Below are 20072 nucleotides of genomic sequence, written 5' to 3' on the forward strand. Positions count from 1 at the left end.
TTTGATTGAGAGAAGATATAGTATTTACATTTGACATGTGCATTACCTGTTTCAAGACCTTTCTGATTGTATACTCTGGTTTCTGATTTTTTTTTTACATGTGCATCGCTTGTGAGAAGATCTTTTCGATTTTATTATGATATTTGATCTCATGACCTTGATCTTGAAGTTTGATGTAGTTTTGAGAAGCTATAGTCTTTGCCATAACTGTTATTAATTCAATAATTTATGTCTTTTTTGTATGATGCACAGACAAGACAGGACAAACAAACAAGACAATTACAATATTCCATAAATAATGGCATCCCATCCACTAAGATCGAAAGCGGGGGACCACAATTCTTTGAATTTGCTTGTTGTTTTCAAAACTCAGTTGACAAATGTAAAATATCCAATAATAACATAATACCAGGGACCTATATGTATATAATTACATATACATGAATAGGCATGTATATTAGTCCCTCTGATATTCATATATTAAGCATTGAATGTCTAGATTCATATGGCATGTTCACTATGCATGTATATTGATTTCATGTTTATATCATAAATAATGTATTGAAATCTTCTAGTCTATAAAAATTTTATGTGTGATTTCATAATTTTTTGGAAGGTCTATTATTTATTCCTGGTTATATTGAAGGTTAAGTTGTTTTGAATTAGTCCTGTGCATGTGAAGAATGTATGTGATAATTTTTCTGTTATTTCCACTAGAAAATTGATGTATTTTATAAAATTGTCAAACATAACTTATTCATAAGAATAAAATAACAGAGGAAATTCGAAATGAATATTTTGAATATCATTAGTGTAAAATACCGTAAAAATAGAATGTGTGACTGGTAGAAATGAATGTATTTATGTCACAATTACACCAAATTGATATATTTTTGGCGACTAAAAATCTTTCTTAATGACATTAAAAACACTGTAAATTGAAGATTTCAGAAAGTAAAGAGTAAATTCGGGCTAATTTTTTCGACAATTTGCCTGATTACTATATCTTTTTTACCTTGAAAATTAATCTTGAACCTTTGATTATTCATCAGACAAAAATCTCAATATTTGACATTATATGGTCAATTGTAAAAATTGAGATGAAATTTCATGTGAATTCATGAAAACTGAGAATTTTGAAAAAATATCGAGGAAATTCGGATTAAATGTATTTACTGAATATAAAGGACTTCATGTTATCTTTTCACCAGCTCATTCCATATGAATTAGTCATCAAAAATAAGTAACAACTTTAATTTTATGGTGAAAGATATTTTTTCAGTCAGCAAAATTTATTCATATGCATAAATTTCCAAACTTCTCTGTGTAAAAGTACTATTTTTAGGACTGACTTTCAAATGACCTTGACTAAAAATCAAGGCCGATGACACCAAAGTTTTTGGATGTTAAAATAGTGTAAACAGTCTGAATATTAAGTATTCAGAAAATCAAGATTCTGCCATTATAAGAAATATGAGAAGAATCCATCCTTAATGAATTTTGTCTACATTGGACTAAAAAATAAATTGAGAACTTCCTAATTGATAAAATTAGAACTGAAAAGTTATTTCACCCGTAGAGGGAGGGGGGGGGGGCACTTTTTTCTGAACGATGTCTACTATCGGTTAAGTATAAAATGTTCGTGGAAAGGCTTTTTGCTCTCCCCTCTCCCTTTTTGATACAGTATGATATTGTCACAGGCGACATTATGTACCTCCCATAACTCCACATATTGTCATCTGTCGGTATATCTTATTGCAGGCGACAACAAAATTTGCGTACCCTGAATGCACATATTAAGATAATGCTGGTGATAAAGATGATGATACTGATGAGGAAAGTTAAGAAGGCTTGGTAGCAGACAGGTTGTACATACATGTACATATCTCTTTAATTTGAAATATCTGAAATATCTATCTAAATTGCATCCTACTATTAATTTAACTTTTTAATATTACACTGATATCCAATGCTTTTGAAGATTTAATCAATATCACATACATGTAGCTTCTATGGAGGCAGGTTTATTGAGAAGACTTTTAATCAAAAGGGTCATGGACCACAAGGCTTACTGAGAAACTTTTGGCCTGTTGTCCCCCCCCCCCCCCCAATATACACTGTACATGTATTTGGATGTAAATTTCTGATCGCCTTTTGTGACCCAACCCAATATACAGCGGACGTGATTTGATAAAAAAAAAAATGAATATTTCTAGTCTCTACCATTGGATTTTTCCTCTTAAGTACGGTTCCTTATGGCTTTGCTGTTCTTTTAAAATCTACACCAACTAAGGAAGCTTCCACACAAGTTTCAGCTTTTTTTTTTTGTGGTCTTGTGGTTCTTTTTGTTTTGTTTGTTGTTTAACGTCCCTCTCGAGAAGTTTTCACTCATATGGAGACGCCACCACTTGCCGGTGGAGAGCTGCAAATTTTGTCCTATACTCGGCACTTACGGCCATTGAGCAGTGAGGGATCTTTTTCGTGCCAGCACCTACTGCGACACAGGACATCGGTTTATACGGTCTCATCCGAAGGACCGGTCTCCACGTCCCACAGTGGGATTCAAACCCGCGACGTAATTAAGGATCAACTCCTTACTTCGCGACTCTAGAGCAGACGCTCTAACCATGTCTTGTGGTTCTTGAAAAGATTTTAATGACCCTACCATATCTTTGGCTTTTCTTGATTATTTTCCACAAAGAGTGATTTAAAAAGTCATATGAGCATCCAGCTCAGTTGAGCCAAAATTTGGAACCCCCCCCCCCCCGACCACCACCATAATTATATTGGCACATGTATAAGAATAGCAAAAAATACTATCTAGATACATATTACTACTGAACTCAGAAACTATATATAATGACAACTGACAAAAGAGAATATTCAGGAATTCTGAAATCTTTGTAAATCATAGTCGTGTACACCGATCCTTGACAAAAAATTTTTACCACAAAATTTTGCGAGTAATTCTACTGTCTCCCTCCGTGCATGTTTGTGTGTGTCTTCTTGTCAATCTCTTCACGGCCCCAGTAAATATTCGCTATTATACACGATTGAATAATTCCTATCTCCCTGATTGGCTGAGATTCAACAATGTAGAAAAAAATGCTACGATATATTAACATGCATTTGACCTTCCAGGTGAATATAAGGATTTATTTTCTCTACATTGGTCAAAATATACATGTAGATCGGGAAATTGATACCAATAGTTTTGGAAAGCTATGTCACGTGCTACCGACTTCCACTCAGGTAAACATTTCATTCGGAAATATATAATTTGGGGTGGGAATGGTTTTGGGGTGGAAGGGACCCCCCCCCCCCCCAACACTTTTTTGTGAACGTAAATTTTTACTTTTAATTTAATTAGAATAAAAACGTTCATTGAAAGGCTGGTCCCCAACTAATGGTTCTTAATACCCCACCCCTAACCCCACCAAACCCCAAATAAAATTTGAAGTAAATAGAATTCTATTTTCGTGGGGGCTAATCAAAGATTTTCCCTGATAATGCCCCTATTGTCCCCCCCTTCCCCCGCCAAAATCGATCCTATCAAAGAGCCTGACATTATTTCTTTTATTTTCATTGCAACTAAAGTTGATTTCAAAAAATCCAATTTAATACGACCGGTAACATTTATTTAATTCTGCTTCTCTCATTGCAATTGGCTAGTAACAAGTAAGATGGCATGAACTGCTTAAAGATTTTATATCATTTCATCATTGAATTATATATTAAAACAATTATTGCTGTTTTTGAGATCAGTGCGATGATTTAGCCACCTTAGATGTACAATATTCATCTCACTCCTCAGGTGGCTAAATCAAAAACAGCAATAATAATTGAACGAAATAATTTATCGGCGACAAAATGTGCAAATGTTCAAAGTACATATTGTCGCCGACGACAGTATGTGCCGATGCTTGACTGTACGTTTAATTTATCGTACATTATGCAGAAGGAAAATAAGGAATTGTCGCCGGCGACAAGATGTACCGATGGACGACAATATGTGCAATGGGGGTAGGTACATATTGTCGCCGACGACAATACGAACAGAACGACAATATGTACAGTCACATTCCTTCACAAGAAATAAAATTTGGAATTTGGAAAAAAATTTACCCCCACCCTCCTCCCCCCAGGTTTCAAAATCGATGCAACGTGCCTGATATTTTTTTTTTTTCAATTGTATTAAAAATACAGAGTCAGAAATTCCAAATTAATACAACTATATAATTATTTTTATTTTATCTTCAGCAATTGTAAACAAGAAAGGTTGCATGTTAGCTTAACAAGTTTTATTTATTTATTCAATATTGAATCAAATAATAAACAATTATACAGTTAAACTAATAGGTATCTCGAACATTGATTTCTCTAATACCATGGATATGTCGAGGTGAGATGAGAGTCCCCAGTTCTTTTTTCTATGCATTTTAACCCTAATATCTCGAATCCTCCGATGTCTCGAGGTTTTTTTCTTGGTCCCATGGAGGTCGAGATAGCAAAGTTTGACTTTAATGTTGTTTTTCCAAGTCAGTACGATGATTTATACACACATACAAGTTATACCCCAGCTCCGAATGAGAAGGAGGGGTATACTGTTTTACCCTTGTGTGTCTGTACGTCTGTCTTTTTGTCTATCTGTCGGTAACAAATTTTTGTCGCAGTTTTCTCAGCAACTACTCACCGCATATGCTTAAAATTTTAGCACACTCTTTCTTTAGGCATGTCATATGTTGGGATTCATTTTTGTACGAATCTGATGTCATGTTCTTGTTTATTCGTGCGTCTGTCTGTATCAAATTTCCGTCGCAGTTTTCTCAACAATTACTCTTTGCAGTTCACATGAGAGCGTATATTCACATCAGATTACTAATGAGCATCGCCTCACAGACTTCTTGTTTAATATGTGTGCAGAGCTAGAAAATTAAATACCCCTTCACAGTGTAGCAACGAAATTTAAGATCCTACCAGCTAGGGTATTGAACGCAGGCACGTTATATCTATACTTATATGAAAAATGTAAGCAAAGTAGGTCAATCGTTCTTGTTGAAGAATGCAAATGTAATTTTCTAGAACTATACTGACTGCTTAACTTATCGTAATGTTCAGGATAAAGACTAATTTTTTTTTAAAACCAAAAGCCAAACAATCATGGACAAAAGAGTGATATCACTGGCATCGGAAGCGGGCAGAAATGAAAAGATACACATAGGGAAGGGGCCCCTTGTTTCTTGAACGTGTTTGTTAATAGCTTGCCTCGTTTTAGATATTGTTCATACGTAGAGCATACTCTTGCGTATCGAATCAACTGAGAAACATAAATTCCATATGCAGGTGATAAGGGTATCATTGCTACATAAGTAAAAGAAGTTGACGATTGAAAAGTTGAAGTCATTACATTAATTTATCATAAAGCTTTGTTGTTAGGTAACTCTAGTGACGCGACAGGTCTGATCTGTAAATTAGTAAAAATTGTTTAAACAGCAAATATTACAGGTACTTTCAGTGGCACAAGGAGAATAAAAAAAGGAATTGAGGTTCAGAAAATTGAAGATGAAAATGTTGCGGTCATTTGCAAGAATATTAATAATTATTTTTTTGCACTACATTATATCAAATTGCACAACTCCCCCCCCCCCCCCCCCCCCCGCCTCAATCTTTTCTCAGTATATTATTTTGCTATATTAAAATTTCCACTGACAATTTCCAGGATTTGGACAGTAAATTACCTTTTTTTTTTGCTTGTCTGATTTTTTGGGAAGTTGCCCCCCCCCCCCCACACACACACACTTTTGAAACCGTTGCTACGGGCCTGTATATAGTGAACACCTCTTATTGTATCCTTAACGCGACTTGTAAGGTACATGTATTTTCTTATTTGCTGTGACTTTTTTTTTTGCTCTGAAAGTGTACTAAACCAACCAGAAGACGTGTATATGGTACTATAGTATACATGTTTAAATAATGCATGTAGTTAAATATATCACATTGAAAATTTTCACCCCAAGAAAACGATTGTCAACCTAGGCGCAGCCGAGGTTGAAAATGGTTTTCGAGGAGGTGACAATTTGTAATATAGATAAACAGGCGGATAAAGGGTGAAGATTCGAGCTAACCCATTCCCTCAATAGAACCCCTTGTTTATATGTGCAAATATTTGTAACCCCCTCCCCATAAAAATATAGGATAGTATATCCCCTTATGTTTGGGCTCTCTGCGGGTCTGCGTACTGAAGATTTTTTTAAGCTGATGCTAAAAGATATTAGTTGTTTCAGGGAGTATTGTGCAAACTGCGAAAATTCGAGATATATAGTGTATGCGTCCAAAACACCGAAATAGGAATTTGAACGTTGCTGGTTGTTGAATGATCTAAAAACAAAGTATGAAAAATTCTCTTCATTATTACTAATAATTTAGATAGCATACGATTTGCAAAGCATTTCCACCATGAATCCCATAGTATACAGATACACATTACTGATGGGCCATTAAATAAAATGATTGTACAGATTCAAGTTAAAAATAATCTTAAGAAAATCATGCTGTATTAACATGATATTATGGTGACATATTTCTGCCACTACTTGTCAGATATTTATGTCAACTTGTTGAATAATTATTGTCGACCTGTCAGATAATAATCATCAGGACCAAGAACTCGGTATCTTGTTATTAAAGTATGTTAAAGCCACTAACTGATATTTACTTGTCATCAAAATATCTGTCAACATAATGTTCTGACAAGTCGACATAATTATCTGACAAGTCGACTTGTTAGATGTTATGTCGACTTGTCAGATACTGATGTCGACTTGTAATATATTATGTCGACTTGTCAAAAAATTACAGTACAGGCCACGAGTTTTCCCCGAAAAACACGGGGCCCCGTGGACCGCAAGTCCACGCTTTTGCGTGGACCTCGATCAATGTCGGCGTCTTTGGAGTTAGGATGTCTGCGCACCGTGTAACACGGTGTGTACGCGCGGTGTATCACAGTGTCCCATTACGATATCAAGCAGAACTTTAAAAAATATCCACTGTCTTTGTTTAATCAATTATATCAATTTCCTTTGAAACAAGTTTTTTTTTTTAATTTTTCTTAAATATTATTTCTTCATTATCGATATACAGATGTTTGAACAAATAAGATGTCCTAAATTCTAAGATCCACGTGCTCGTGCCCAGCACCGAAAAGACAGTCTTCAAATGTGTACACACATCCGTGTAAGTCGTGTTTCAAAACCTAGTTATACGAGAGAAAAAATATGTTCGGTAAACTATTATAAAGCTAGTTTATTATAGCATTATAAAAAGCATTATAAAATCCCAAGAATTTATAATGCATAGAAGGAATAGTGATTACACTTTCGTAAATAAATTACCTGGTTGTCTTTTCTTTCGATTATAGCTGTGTTCATTTTAATTACAGTCATTTTCATTTTTTTTTTTTTGCGGCACATATGCATTCATATGTTGTATCTATTAGATGCATATTTTATTTTATAAATCATTTCTATATAAAGAGAATTAAAAAATATATATATATATAAAATAAAATTTAAAACATGTCAGATACACATAATTCATAAACTCTCTGATAATTTAAGGATTATTGCAGTCTGTAATCTTGTAAAATATGGAGGTAAATATATATCACACACACAAAAAAGTCGAGTTTTGGTATACTGTACAAATATTACTTTATCCTGAAATTATTTAATGAAAAATGTGTCGAACGGTTTGCGAAAAAAAAAAAAATCAATTACATGTAGCGAATGTAGTTCGGGGATGTACATGTATAGAATAAAGCTTCTCTTATGATCAAAGTCTTTGTAAAGTTATTATCATGGTTTTAGAGAAAAAAAAATATGTAGTTACATGTAGTAAAATCCCTGGCCTCTTTCAAGCTATTACGTTTGTTACCCCCCCCCCCCCTTCTAAATTAATCAAGAGTCTGAAGATTTTTTTATGTTACGCTATAGTGAAATAAAACAACCATAATCTAACAGGTTACATGTTTATATGTGTCTGAAAAGGAATAATTTACGAAGTAAGTTTGTAATCAAGCCAAAGTATACGTGTGGTGGCTTAACTCGGTAGATGAATTTCGCTGAAAGTCAGTTGAGTGTGTTATACACTTGCTGTGGTCAAAGACGAACGAATTTGAAAGGTGTGATAAACACACAGCGCCCCTGGCCCTCCGGCTGTGTCCCAATATATTTTTAAGAAAGGTGTGAACTCATAACTGACCATAAGAATGTTTCAAATCACAAGACTTTCCGCGTAAACAGACTTTCTGGGCCATCTAGCGTCGTACCATTTTGATTGACAGGTATAGCACGAGGATTTCGTGTGTAACCGAGAAAAACATATTGCAACTGGGTTGACTATGAAACAATGTTACAGAATTTAAATAGTATTATAGAATGATTAACTGTGACTTTGGTAATGTAAATAAAACGAAGAATTAATATTATTTTTTTTTTACAGATTTATGTGAAAGGGGGCTAAAAGAATCTCTCTCTCTCTTTCTCTCTCTCTGAATTTTTTTTACACACTTTTCAATTAAAGAAACACTTATAAAATACTTACACTGAAAGGGTTTTAAAACAAAAATACTAGTTTATTAAAAAAAAAGTCGGTTACGAGAAATACGCTTCGGCATTATTAAACGAAGAATTAAATGATTTTTTTTTCTTTTCTTCAGACTTATGTGAAAGGGGGTTAAGAGCATCTCTCTCTCCTTTCTCTCTCTGGCATTGTTTCTTTACATAATTAAGGAAAAACATATTAAATTCTTACACTGAAAGGATTTTTAAAACAGAATTTATACTTACTAGTTTATGTAAAGAATTTATTCTGTTACGAAAAATACGCACATTATTGTACACAGGAATTTTGCTCTCGATTCTCGCTTATAAATTCAGAATAATAGAAGATTAACAAAATAAATGTGCTCTACACAAGAATATAAATGCTTGGTTTGTGCACTAAAACAAATACATGCAGCTCGGATCGTATACCACATGCCATTTCTTCGTTACGTGATTACGTGGGATTAAATTCTTCAGACATTAAAAATTTCAATCCAAGTAATTAAAAAGTAACAAAACATCTTTACGAAAAATGAACTTCTTGGCGAACGGTAAATTCAACTCCATTTAATTTTTCTGTTACTGATATTTAATCCTGTTACATGTATCATTAGTACAATTCAGAACACGTGTCAATGTCTTCTAGATTAGAAAAGTTAACGATAATTATACATATAATTCAATGTGCGAATTGTTTTAAAATCTTAAAATATTTTATCAGAACAAAATGATTTTTCTCTGTTATGTTACGGACATGGTGCGGCACGGAGGGAATTTGCTGGGCACGGTGAGACACGGGGTGCATTAGCTGGGATTTTTCTAGACACGGTGCGGCACGGTGTGCCTACCTGTGTATTTCAAATCCACACACACCGTGCTACACCGTGTACACGGTGTAACACAGAGCATTTCACACGGTGTGTTTTCCACCGTGCGACGGGGAAAACTCGTGGCCTGTACTGTATGTTGACTTGTTAGATAATACGAGGGTCATTCAAAAAATTCGTAGATATCCGTTCTGGTCGCTGCATGACTTTAGGCCACAAGCGTGTAGTTTCTTGTTTCTCATGTATCGCTTTAGTTGTAGTCAACTGCGTGTTCATATGACCCTACCTCGGTATTTACAGATACATCCTTTGTATGAGGGTCCTTACTTGATGCCTGGGTTATGGCAACGGGACATAAAACCTTAACTGACCTTACCACATTCTTTTCTAATCTGTAAACCTTCCTCCTGCATTTTTGGCATAAAATGTCGCCAATGCACATAATTTTCCCGAGGAATGAACTGCATCTACTCTGCATAGCGCAGTATCTCTCCCACTGGCAGAACAGTACTATTACCTAGAGATGTTCTTGAAAGACAAACGCAGCAATTTTTGCTCGGCATGATTTTTTTTTCGTGACACCTGCAGTATCGAGTAACACAAAGTGAATGATTCGTGTCCTCGAACAAAGTGTGCTTACATTAGGGTATAGTTCCGGTTGATTGCGTTTAGCTAAAGAGAATTTATGATCTTCATTTCTATAAATGTCTTTTATATCAACAGCAAACATATATTTAAATGAAGAAAATAGAAGTAAAATGCAAAAGCCTGTATAAAAAAGAAATTAAATTCGTGTTTATGCAGGTGAAAATTTGAAAAAAATAAAAGTATGCCAACAGGTGGATTCGAACCAGGACACTAAAAATGTTCATGCGGAGAGTCTGCAGTCTATCTTTCTGAGCTATACTGACTATTTTGACCAAAATCATAGATATAAACCACTATGATAGAAATCGGTTTTCGCATTTTTTGTATTTTTTTTTTTTTACGAATTTCGACCCTTGGCAGGTGTGCCCCTAAAAAAATCTTGTTTTAAGGACATACACAGCGTAGTTTGAATTTTATTGTCTTTTTCCCTGGAATTGAAGAGTTCCAATACTTAAAGGAATTGTGTGCTACATTTGTATGTCTATATATGCTGTTGTACACTTCTTCTATAACAAGTTTGGATAAACAAAACATCTAGAATATGTGTTTAGTAATTTTTGTGTATTTTTCTTTGAATTATACAAGAATTTTCATCATATTGATATATTTTCAAAACCCCTAGTAATGCATGCTGTTTTTGTCTACGAACATCTGATGGCACTATAATCTTAAATTAAGAATATCTTGAAAAATTATCAGTAGGTAAGGTACGTTGCGTATGTCCTTAAGTTTGAAATCAAATATGTTTGGATGGAAATTATAAGACATATTTTGAAAATGTGATTTGAAATAGATTCTTTTAAAATTCCTTTTCCACCTACTTGTTTAACATTAAATTGCCGGAGAGGTACCCGGAAATGAAAAAAATAAATAAATAAATCTCGGAAATGAAAATAAAAATTGTCGGAAATGAAATTTAAAAATGTCGGGAATTCCCTGCAAAATTCCGGAAATGAAATGCAGCGTATCATAGTTCTGGGTTTTTGTTTGTTTGCTGTTATTTTTTAAATTAAATTACCGTTTAGATACTTTTGAGTTCGTACGAAAAATTAAACGTGATGTGCAGTCATGATTATACATGTACATTTATTGACTGGGTTTAACTGGGCAACATGCAATTTGTTGGACCTATGACAAGGCCTAAACTGTTTGCCTGAGGCCGTTAGGCCGATGGCAAACCGAGAATCGTTTACTTTATATTATGATGATTTTTGCTCCCTTCCACGTTTGCGACAATAATGATATCGGGTCAATGCTGAAACTATCAGGCATCTACTACTTGGTTAACCCATATGATGTTGACGTTAAAAAACGTCAAAGCGGTCCAATATCTAATCGGCCGGTCCAACATCTCATCAAGCGGTGCTTAATGAAAAATTTGGGACCACACGGCGAAACTTACGAAATGTTAAGAATTTTAAGATATAGCTAGATTTATAAAGGGAGCGATTTTAAGGATTTAAAATTAACAACAATAATGTCTATGTTATCCATGCAAGGTCCTCATGTGCGAACGAATTACTGATTTTTTTTGTTTGCGCATTATCTTATGTATTAAGAAGCTGGAGTTGAGCTGGATTTTTTGAATGTGAGTATAAACCCTCCCCCACCCCCACCTCCCGAAAAATTCTCCTATTGATTCTATTGGATGATAGTAATTGTATAAGAGTAACACCATTGATACTGTATATCAGAGAAAGTGTTATGAATATATCAAAACACTATGTCAAAGAAGATGGGCGTGTTTGGCGTGTGATCTTGCTGGTACATTTAAAATGTCTACGATTTGGTCGGCTGACCACAGCTGGACATAGTTTACAAAGTTACGCACATGGGAAAATGTTAGATTGAGTTTGAAATGCTTTGTCAGATTTAATACATCAGTCCGCTTATCTTAATAATTACTACATATACATGTATAACTTAGTAACGCTTCATATAAATAATGAACACCTACATATAGGGTATATTTAGATGCAATTACAAATACATGTGTATGTTAAAGTATCAGTAGGTTGGAAGAATTGCTTTCGCTTTCGGTACAACAGAACCAGAATTTATTTTAAAATAAATCATTACATAAAATTAAACTGACTAAAGAATTGATTGTTTGTACCAAAAAAAAAAATATTAACGCTCCAAGCGAGGATCGAACCAAAAATATTTCTTTTTCATTGCACTGGACGGATAATGCATACTACTGAGCTACATTATGTATCAGCGTTACACATATTATTTGGTATTTAAAACGACAATGAAGCACCGCATTTACACATTAGAATTTTTCTCGATTTTTTTTAAATTTTTTTATCGTCTCTGGGTCTTATATCCATTTTTTTCTTTTTTTTAATACAAATGTTTGTTAGTTTCTTTGAATTAAATTGTTAAAATGCACACAAATAACGTTTCAAAATCATGGAGAGATGACCAAGAGATAGTAAATTTTTAGAAAAACGTATTTTAAAATGTAACATTTTGTTCCAAATGACTAATCTAGCCAATTTTCAAGTTCTTTTATAGCAAATCAAAATACAATATCGGAAAAAAATATTTCTCTTTCCTATTTCACAGGAACCCGATATATCAAAAGAAGGCTAAAATTTCATGTGACAGATCAATGAAATTTTCGCTTTTCAAGTGCGCACAGATTCCTGCCGAATGCCAATCAATAGCGCCCTCGTCCTTTATGTAAATCACCAAAATGTCTCATTTACCAACACCTTGTTGATAATTTTACCCCCCCCCCCCATCTTATTTATGTAAACTGATACATTTAAAATATAGAGTACTAATAACAAGATTAAGACTCTCTGCACATAAGTTAATGATTGAACAAGGAAGATATAACAGAATTTCGAGAAATGATAGAATATACCATCTTTGTGAATTAGGGGACATAGAATTTGTTTTAAAATGTCCACATTATAGTACATTAAGACAAAATTCCATAAGAAAGCTTCTACTCCCGAAGACCAAGCGTCTTCAACTTAGTACAATTACTTAGTACACAGAATATTAAAGAATTGTGTAATTTTGGGAATTTATGTCCAGTATGCATAAAAGATAAACATGGTGTTAATATACCCCTTGTACCAATATTTTGGTTTGGGTTAATTAATTGTACTTGAAACGAAGCCTGTTTCGTTAATGCACGAGCATTTTAACTCTCTGATAGCCAATCAACATGTTTTATGAAAAGTGAAAATCCCATGCGTGGACTGAAAACAAGCATGCCATTTCATGGCCGTAGGAACCGGAAAGGGGGGGGGGGCACAATAATTTTGCCGATATATAGATATATAGATTACTATAGTAAACATAGATACTATATGCTTGTGCCCTCTAAATTTAATAAAACCTAGCTTAAAAACAATTACCGGTAAGTCAAAATGGGGCACCTAAAGCCGATCGGGAGTTATAGTTGATGCAATATAAACTGTATTTTTTTTTTCACTGTAAAATTGTAATTTGCTATTTCAATGTGATTATTAAAGAGAAAAAAATCAATATTTTTGCATTTTATAATTGCGATGGGAAAAAAATTGATTAAAGCATAATTACATCGTACAAAATTGAAATCACAGATTTTTTTTCTGGTAATATTTCAGTCTTATTAGTCATTAAGGGAATTACGTTCTTCAAAAAAACTTAAAGCAACATTGCGTAATTAAAATAATATCTAGGTGCAAACATGTTTTTAATGGATAACCATGATAACGTTTAAAAATATAAATACCAAAGAACAAAATCAATTATCAATACGTTGAATCGGGCTCGATGTTCGACGTAACGATGTGCATATGCTGTGACGTCATATCGAAGGTGGAGAGAATGACTCAATGAGGTTGACATGTATGCAGTGTACGTTCAATATTATAGGCCTTTAAATGGCGATAAATCGAAATGTTTTATGTGTATATTAAATTGTAACCATGAATTAGCGGAAGGTGTAGAGAAAAATACACTTAAAAATTAAGAGTGATATTGTTTTAATTTAATAGTAAATCCAGAGGAGTTCTGATGACGTTCCCCATAAAAATGAATGATAAAAAACATTCCCCATAATTTTCGAATACATACTGAAACGACAGATAGGTTATTTTTAAGATAAGAAAGGAGAGAAAGCAATAAAACAGTTATTTTCTATAATAATTGTCCATTATTGAAATAAAAACATATTAGGAAAACACTTTCCCCACAACATATTCCAGGCGTCCAATTCCTCACAAGTCGGTTATGATGGGTAAGAAAGAGAGAGAAAGAGAGAGAGAATAAACTGTCAGATACAATGGCAACGATATGAAGCTAATCTTGTGGTTTATCTATAAACAAGAGGGGGGGGGGGGGTTATCTCATTTTGCTTGTCAAAGAATATTTTCTACTTGACCAGCTTGTATTGCATTTCATTGCTGAATCATTGGTTTTGTTTCGCTGAGGAATTCAATGCTGGTTACAAGATTAGTCCTGTAAATCTACGTGTTTCTTTTTTTTTTTTAAATTATCATAAAGAATACTATTATTTAATTTGTGTTTTATTCTCGATGGAAGTTACATTGTGATGGACTTTTCCATCATTAAAATATCATGAATAATAGGTTTAATCCTTTTTATTTTTATTTATAGATAAATTCAATGTGTAAATATTTTAATAACCATAAATATTTATTGCAACTAAAAAGGTTTTGCATTTTTTTATTCATATTGAAAGAGTCAAATTTCAATAAAAATATTTTCTAACAGATAAAGGATATTGCATTTAAAGATTGCATAATATCTATTGAAAAAAGGGCTACCCACAATACTTTAATAAACTGCGCAGTTTTCCGAAAATGAATTCCCGGGTAATCTGCGTAGTATTAATCATACTTTAAATTCAATCTATATGTGATACATACAAAGGTAAGTCTATATAGCACTGACTTACCCTGGAAGCATTTGAAATCAACTTTCACTTTCTCTTTTGAAATTCTCAATAAAGGGCTTGGATATTTTAAGTTACTCCTGTGAGTATTTTTTTTTAAAGAAGGATTTTTTAAAAGTATATACTGATCACATGTCTAGTATTTAAGATTTCCTTGTGTACATAAATCATGTAGATAATTGAAAATTTTCAAACAGATAGTAATATCATATTTAAGATAAGTTTTAAACATTTAACATGCCTAATACTCGAAAATCAGAAATGAGTGACGATAAAAAGGATAGAAGAGTAGGACAAAGCAAAAGAAGAAGGTATAATGGCATAATAAATTGGAATAGGATGATTGTAAAAGTAATCTGGCTAAGAAAAAATTAAACATGTTACTTCTTCTTTATTAATTAATATCAATAGTTATCCTTTTTTCTATTGAATTGTTTTAAGTAAGTAAGTAAGTGAAACAATGATATCTAAAACAAAATTTTAATGATGCAAAGATTGCCTTTAACATAAATTATTTCAGCACACAGAAAGATGATATTATTTCATGGGATGAGTATTTTATGGGAGTCGCATTTCTGTCGGCGAAAAGAAGCAAGTATGACGTTCGAACGGTAGGCTTTCGTTTCAGTTCTTTAATTTTGAACTTTCTCAAAGCATACATGTAAATGTTAGAAGCTTTTTTGTAGCCTAACGCATGAAGGTAATTATTTGCTCTTTAAATAGAAAATTTAAAGTGACACTGTGACGGACAAACGGGAAAATTGACAACAGTAGATTTTTTGCATGACATATGCAAATTTTGTTCAGTTCTTGACGATATTAGGTTTCAGAAAATTACAGGTTTGAGCACCTAAAAATCTAATTTAATGGAGAAAAATAAAAGTAAAAAAAAAAATCTTTGTATAACCCATCACAAAAATATTGTTTCACTTCTTCCTCTTTATTGTACGCATGCGCTGAAAAGTTAAACAATTTACCATGATTTCAATTCCATAGATATAAATGTCGGATGACTGAGAATTTTGATACAATCTTCAAAAAAGATGATCATAACTTATCCCTTACTTCTGCTTGCCCCAATTCAATGTTGTTTACAAGTGTCACGCTAAAAATAAAGGACGCGGGACCTTGACATTGTTGACATTGACGATAAAAACATAGCGATAGATACATTTGTTTTTCCGGCACTTATATTTTGCAGGTTTTTTTTCTTGCTTTACGGTGCAGTTGAGTTGAGTTGTCAAAACTTCGATATATTCATAGTCATATTTCACAGAAATCTTTTATTTTGTGATACAATTTTCTTAAAAGAAACACATGGTTTTGACTCATTATGCAACTTTAATGAAACAAAAGATGAATTGCCATGACTTATGTCTGGGGCACCTTTTTCTACGAGGATTTGAAAAAAAAATCTAGGATAATTTTGAAAAGAGTGAATTAAAAAGACACGTTATGAACAGATTTCGAAAGTTCGGATATTTTATAATTATGAGGAAAACTGCACTACCGTTCATTTTTTTTACACACTGAAACATCAAATTTTGTTTTCGTTTGTGACCGTTTGTTGTTTATGAAAAAAAAAAGACGATTAGAATGGAAAGGTCTCATTACAATATAGGGATATATACCAAGACAGAATAGATTTTCTTACAACGTGACAATTTTTATCAGTCGATAATGAATGTTCAGATGTTAACAAACCTAGCAATCAATTACTTGGGTAATTATCAAAATAAGATTATGAAGTTTTTAGTGGTAATTATTATTTTATTATAATCAACAATTTACGAAGCTATTGATTTATTATCTACTTATATAAACGAAACCAAACATTGCGATGATAAGAGCTGACAAGTAGCGATGACCACATTTGAGAAAAAAAAAATACCACGTGATAAAGTAAAAAAAGTAAAGCACGAGTGGACAGGTGGGCAAGATTATGAAAGGTTACGCGGGTTCAAGCAATGTAAGCAACAATCGTTTATAATTGGGAAGACCATTCGGATTTTCGAAAGTGGGACGGGGCTAAAAATGAATGGGAATTGAATTTAAACTGTGTGCCCCTACCAAAACTATATTATATATCTAATATACAATCTTCTTATTTTCTGTAAAAGTGGTATTCAATGAAGGTACATATATCAAAGATTAAGTATATGCAAAAAGTTTTTTTCAAACTACAGAGAGTTCGTTTGGCACATTGTCTTTTTTGTTGCATTCTATTGTTCAAGTCCGTACTTTACTGGATTTTTCCGATGAGACTCAAAACCAATGAAAAGGTTAATAGTTAGATCTTCCTGATTTGACAAACGTTTAGAATAAAACTTGCTATTATGCTTAAAATGGTTCAAAATCTTTCAATTTTATCCCTCTTTTTTCATTTATTATAAATTCCAAGCACCATTTCAAGGTAAAAATGTATGAAAAAAAAATCTTGAATAAATTTAAACAAATCGTTACCTACTTATGACCTGGTTTGCATGCCGTGATAAAAACTAACAAAAGTTTGATTCAAATTTTCAATTTAGTCTTTAACTGCAAAGAATGAAATGTTTCTTATATTGATTTATATCAAAATTAAAGTCATTTTCTGTTTCTACATCACCTTACTTTATACTAGTTATACATATATGCATGTTTAATTGAAATAAAAAAAAAAAAAAAGCTATAATTGTTGTCCTTCAAAAACCTGATTGAAATAATCTTTTACCTTAGATATCATAAGATGCTATTAAGAACTATTTTTTGCAAACAAAGAATTCAATAAAATTTTTTTAAAAAGTTTGTTTTTTTCACATTTAAAAAGAATATCTTTAAAATTATTTTCTCGTAAAATTAATTCAAACTTTTCTTTACTCAGTACATGAAGCATGGTCCTCTCTGCAAAAATACATTGAATTTTATCTGGTAAATGTAATTTCATCTGGTAAATGTAATTCTATCATGTCAAATTTTCAGGTTGGAACATGCATAGTAAACAGCGAAAAAAGAATAGTAACCACTGGATACAATGGTTTTATTGACCCGCAGAGAAAAGAGAGCAAGCGGAAAAATGATACAACATTTTCAAAAAACAAGGCAGAGCAAAGTCTTTTTGGTATTCCTCTTGCTACTTCATACGCCAAAAATGTCCAATTTGCAAAACTATTTAACAAATTTAAATTAGGTTAAAATGTCTTTTTTATATATTGAAAATTATAAGATTTTATTTTAGTTTGTCATGCCGAAATGAATGCTGTTATAAATAGACATGGGACAAGTTTAAAAGACTGTATCGTGTATGTTACACTGTTTCCATGTAATGAATGTGCCAAACTGCTCGCCCAATCAAGGATAAGTAAAGTGATTTACTATGCCAATGACAAAGCTGAAACACCAAAATACAAGGCATCTGCAAAAATACTAAAATTTGCCGGAATAAAATTACAGTATGTATTTTTATCATTTACTCAATTCTACAGTAAGCTACATTCAATTAAACAATGTTAAATGGCTGTATTTTAAAATATATATATATATTTTTCAAATTTGTCAATATGGTTAAAATTAAACACCTAAAACATAACGTTTACTTTGAGGATTCTATTCCTTCTGTTTATTTTTTTTTTTTGGACAGACTGTGATGAGTATTATCCAAGATAGTAAACAGCTAGTCAATGGAGGCAAACATTTTTCATTTCCTTATACTTAAAATACTGTGAAATTATTAATTTCGTATGGTTTCAATTGTTGTTGATTTTATGGAATAAAGAGAACTACAGATTCATAATCATGATAAGAATTCAAACTGTCGTATCATGTTCCTCCCTTTCTCTCAAAGAACTTCTTTAACCACTGCAATTTAACCACCCTAAATTAGTACTTTTTACAGTATAACTTTTTCTCTGTAAGATTTCTTGCAATATATTTAAAGTTTAGCCTATCATGGACTAGGCAACAAGCAGGAAAAGATGTTAAAGAAATCAGAATTATTCGAATCGCCCTATCTTTCTTCTACACAGACGTAAAGTTAAGGTCTTTTAATAACTTTTTTCTGAGAAAAAATATTCCAAACATTTCTTATTGGAGAATATAATTCTTCAACATTTTTAAAACGATGTCATTGAGAATGTTCGTATATATATGATGTATTTAGTAACTGAGAAGTTCACAAGGAATGCAAAATTCAACTTAGCAGAAAAGCGTATGAAAGTCATTCTTAAGATAACGCATGCTAGAATATATCGTAATATCCAAAATAACAGAAAAAAATATTTTGTTTACAATTAAAACGGACTATCATTACCACTTAAAATTGTAGTTAGGAACTGCATGAATGTAAGCATGGTACCTGTTTTCTAATTTGTAATATTTTTTCTTTCATCAGGTTAATTTATTTCTTCTTGCAGATGTTACAAACGACTCAAACGTGAAGACAGAGCTCCTGTGCGGAAAAAGATCATGCTTGATTTTGAAAAGATTGCTTTTCAGAGGACCTAAAAAAATGAATTTCAGACGTCTGCGTATATTTTTACTTTCTCTTACCTGATGGTTTTAAATATGTGATATGTGTTCCTAACGTAAACAAGTCGTGTGGATTATTTTCACTCTAAAAATTCTAGGAGTACTTAAAAAGAAACTTACATCACCTTATTTTTGATTAACAAGAGGATGCATTTAAGGGGGACCGACCCTCTGATAAGAGAGATAACTTTCCAAGTAAAATATCCTAGTATTACTCATAGTTTACTTTCTAAGAGTTTAATCATCAAGACCTTTGAGCAGAAAATTCGATCAAACTTAACATATGATGGAAGCATTACCATAAATTTCCTTTGACTGTACTTTTCAAATTGTTTTATTATGTTTGACAAAAAAACATTTAAATCCAGTTTTAAAACCCTTAAAAATTGAATAAGTTCTATCTTTTTAACGATCATTTTAAAAATGGTTTAATGTATCAAGCACCAAATGTAGAATTTTTATTAGTATTACATTTTTTTTCCGATGAAAAAATATTTATAAGAAAGATAACTCTTGCTAACAGATGTATTGTTTTCTTACAACCACATATAACATTGTTATATTCTG

The 20072-nt window shown here is 32.4% G+C and overlaps 1 long non-coding RNA gene across 1 annotated transcript in view; it reads left to right on the top strand.

Annotated features, from left to right (window-relative positions):
- The window catches only part of LOC133189359 (uncharacterized), a 201871-nt gene extending 182246 nt beyond the window's left edge, over positions 1 to 19625 (top strand). The window contains exons 2-3 of the long non-coding RNA XR_009721445.1: positions 18217 to 18430; positions 19391 to 19625. This is a non-coding gene — a long non-coding RNA (uncharacterized LOC133189359). The remainder of the gene's footprint in view (positions 1 to 18216; positions 18431 to 19390) is intronic.
- Positions 19626 to 20072: the final 447 nt, after the last annotated feature.

This window comes from Saccostrea echinata, unplaced genomic scaffold (assembly GCF_033153115.1).
Source record: "Saccostrea echinata isolate AGI-Se365-2 ecotype Australia unplaced genomic scaffold, CSIRO_AGI_Sech_v1 ptg000017l, whole genome shotgun sequence".
In the NCBI taxonomy this organism is placed as follows: Eukaryota; Metazoa; Mollusca; class Bivalvia; order Ostreida; family Ostreidae; genus Saccostrea; species Saccostrea echinata.